Raw genomic sequence first — 3,006 nt, 5'->3', positions numbered from 1 at the left:
CGCAGCCAATCACCAGTGAGAGCACACGCACTATAAATCAGGGAACACCACAGACAATCTGGTCCACCACACCACAGGAGCACATCAGTCATCTCCAGCGTGTCTTCGAAAGGATACGGGATCAGGGCCTGCTCCTTAACCGAGCCAAATGCTCTTTTGGCCAGACTGAGCTAATGTTTTTGGGGGACCACATCTCCCGGTCGGGTGTGCGGCCGGATGCCAACAAAGTGGCGGCCATCGCAGCCATGCAGCAGCCATCAGACAAGAAGGCAGTGCTGCACTTTCTCGGGATGGTCAACTTCCTGGGGAAGTTGATTCCTAACCTTGCTTCGCACACGACTGCTCTTCGCCACCTGGTCATAATGACAATGGAATTCCAGTGGCTGCCTGCACACCAGAGTGAATGGGAGGAGCTCAAGGTCAAGCTCACCACCGCCCTGGTACTGGCGTTTTTCAATACCGCGCGGGAAAAAAGATCTCAACTGACGCCAGCCAATCTGGCATTGGGGCGGTACTCCTGCAACGGGACGACACCGCATCATGGGCTCCGGTCACCTATGCGTCGCGGGCCATGACCCCCCACAGAACAGCGCTATGAGCAGATTGAGAAGGAGTGCCTAGGCCTGTTGACTGGCATCGACAAGTTTCCCAACTATGTATATGGTCTTCCGCAGTTCACTGTGGAGACCGACCATCGCCCCCTGGTCGGCATCATTCAGAAGGACCTCAACGACATGACTCCTCGCCTCCAGCGCATTCTGCTCAAGCTCCGGAGGTACGACTTCCAACTTGTCTACACCCCTGGGAAGGATCTCATCATCGCAGATGCTATGTCCAGGGCGGTTAACACACCGCCCGACTCTGAGGGGTTCATTTGTCAGGTCGACGCACAGGTAGCCTTCACATCGGCCAATCTGCCGGCCACTGATGCACGTCTGGCCCACATTCACCGTGAGACTGCGGCTGACCCCCTTCTACAATGTGTGATGCGCCACATGACAGAAGGGTGGCTCAAGGGGCAGTGCCCACAATTTTACAACCTCCGGGACGACTTGGCCACCATTGATGGTGTCCTCTTGGAGTTGGACCAGATCGTGATCCCACACAGCATACACCGGCCTGTCCTCGAACAACTGCACGAAGGCCATCTCGGAGTTGAAAAGTGCAGGCAGAGGGCCCGAGAGGCTGTGTACTGGCCGAGCATCAGCGATGACATCGCCAACATGGTGCTCAATTGCCCCACCTGCCAGAGGTTTCAGCCGATGCAACCCCCTGAGACCCTTCAGCCCCATGAGTTGGTCACGACCCCCTGGTCGAAGGTGGGCGTGGACCTCTTTCATGCGCTCGGCAGGGACTACATTATTCTTATTGACTACTTCTCAAGTTATCCGGAGGTCATACGCCTGCACGGCACGACGTCATCAGCTGTCATCCGGGCATGCAAAGAAACCTTTGCTCGCCATGGAATTCCGCTCACAGTCATGTCTGACAACGGGCCTTGCTTTAGAGTCAAGAATGGTCTTCCTTTGCCACTTCATACAACATCACACACGTGACATCCAGTCCCTTGCATCCTCAGTCGAATGGCAAGGCGGAAAAGGGCGTCCACATTGTGAAGCGGCTCCTCTGCAAGGCTGCTGCTGCCGGATCTGATTTCTGTTTAGCCCTGCTGGCCTATCGCTCGGCCCCACTGTCCACAGGCCTCTCGCCAGCCCAGCTGTTGATGGGTCGCACCCTCAGGACCACTGTGCCGTCCATTCATGTTCCTGACCTCGACCATGCACCAGTATTGCGAAGGATGCAACAACAGCGTGCTCAGCAGAAGGTGGCATATGACGCTCGGGCGACTGATCTTCCTGCCCTGGCGCCTGGAGACAACGTCCGCATACACCTACCGGAGGGTGGCTGGTCGGCAACCGCCGAGGTTCTCCGCCATGTGGCTCCCCGCTCATTCCTGGTTCGTATGTCTGATGGCTCTATTCGCCGCCGTAATCGGCGGGCCCTTCGGCTGCTTCCGCGCTCGCTACGTTATCATCCACCGGTGCCACGCCCTCCTGTTGTCCCTGATGTCGACTTTGCTGAGCTTCCTGCCACTCTGCCTATTCCTCTATCGCCAGTGGCCAGGCTCATTCCTCAGCCGGTGGATCCTGACCCACCCTTGAGGCGGTCAACCCGAATTCGTCGCCCACCTGAGAGACTTGACTTATGAGCCTTATGGGTAAACTCCAAAAAAAGGAGTGCAGTAAGTTGGTGAGTGACGGCTGGTTATTCTACTTCCATTACCAAGTGGAAAATGGAAAAATAAAAAACAGCTAACAGGGCGAAATCCTCCATGGGTGAGGTAGGAAGGGACTGATACTCAAGTAGTGGAACTTCCTCGCCCCCAAGCCTGTAGTTAAAATCACCCAAGTGATTTACCCACTGGCTTCCCACACTAATCCTGCAGGATATGATTCCAACCTGCTCTCCCGATCAGATGACAGAAACAGATGGAAGCCAGTGGGGCTCCATCTTAAAATATGCATTTCAGGCTTCACTTGGGGTCTGACTACTATTTTGACTATCATGGACCTAATTGGGGATGCAGTTATGCCTTTCCTGCCAGGTCAAGCTAGCTGAGAAAGGATTTGGGGCTGAATGAAGCTTAAAAGGGGCAAGTTTAAAAAAAAAATTCCCGTGGATGGCAAGAATGCCGCCTCTGGGACCCGCAAGGCAGGTTTATGCCTCTCCTGCCCAGGCATCAGCCACTTGATCATGAGGCACTCCTGGAAGCCACTTCCCATGACTTATTCAAATGCTAGGGGCCATCATCTTGATGCTCCTGCTTCCTGACGCTCTACTTGTGCCTGTCAGCTGCCACTTCCCGTGACATTTAAGTGGGATCGGCGGCATGCAGATGAGGACGAGTTTAGATCTTGGCCTCCTCCTGTGGAGTCCTCACCACACAATAGAAACAGGGCTACAGACTCGACATTAGCCAAGTAAGTGATGGCACAAAAATTATAG

Source organism: Scyliorhinus torazame, chromosome 7 (genome assembly GCF_047496885.1).
Source record: "Scyliorhinus torazame isolate Kashiwa2021f chromosome 7, sScyTor2.1, whole genome shotgun sequence".
NCBI classification, from domain to species: domain Eukaryota; kingdom Metazoa; phylum Chordata; class Chondrichthyes; order Carcharhiniformes; family Scyliorhinidae; genus Scyliorhinus; species Scyliorhinus torazame.
This window is presented reverse-complemented; position numbering follows the sequence as displayed.